Source organism: Saccoglossus kowalevskii, unplaced genomic scaffold (assembly GCF_978046115.1).
Source record: "Saccoglossus kowalevskii unplaced genomic scaffold, keSacKowa6.1 SCAFFOLD_124, whole genome shotgun sequence".
Classification (NCBI taxonomy): domain Eukaryota; kingdom Metazoa; phylum Hemichordata; class Enteropneusta; family Harrimaniidae; genus Saccoglossus; species Saccoglossus kowalevskii.
This window is the reverse complement of record NW_028188646.1, coordinates 144376-145200: the sequence shown is the minus strand read 5'-3', so window position 1 is coordinate 145200 and position 825 is coordinate 144376.

Here is an 825-nt window from a genome sequence, read left to right as displayed (position 1 = left end):
AAGGGCCCAAGCCCGAAGGGCGAGGCCCCTATTCTTATTGTCCGGTTTTTAGGGGCCCAAGCCTGTAGGGCGTGGCCCCTATTCTTATTGTTCGTTTTTAGGGGCCCAAGCCCAAAGGGCGAGGCCCCTATTCTTATTGTTCGGTTTTTTCTTCTTAGGGGCCCAAGCCTGTAGGGCGTGGCCCCTATTCTTATTGTTCGGTTTTTAGGGGCCCAAGCCTGTAGGGCGTGGCCCCTATTCTTATTGTTCGGTTTTTTCTTCTTTAAACTTCTTCTTCTTCTTCTTTCTTCCGTAACTTTTTTCGTCGAGCCGTTTGAGAAAACTGCTGAACCAAATAGTTTGAAAATGCTCTATCCTGATAGTCTCTAATATGAGCTGGTGCAACATGCTTTCAGAATTTTGATTGGCCAATTAGTTTGGCAGCCATATTGGATTGAAATAAAACCGGAAGTGGCTGTTTGACCACTTTCTGAGGGTCTAGGCGTCTAGATTTTTTTATGGTATATAGTACAACTCATGTGTAATAAATATCAGAAATAAAAACTTTAGCAGTCATGTGACTTTTCACGCCATTTTGTTTTTCCTAAAAACGGCAAAAAAACACTTTAAAATCTTCTTCTTCAGAACCGCCAAGTAAAATGTTCTCATATTCAGTACTTAGCTTCTACATATGGAGCTGATTTAGATTTGAGAAATTCATTATGATTGGTCACGTGGTTTGGCCGCCATTTTGGGTTTGTTCTCAACAGGAAGTAGTTTTTAACTCATGCCACACGAGAGCGATTATTTTCAATATTGCTACATGGCATCTCTATATCAATCTCT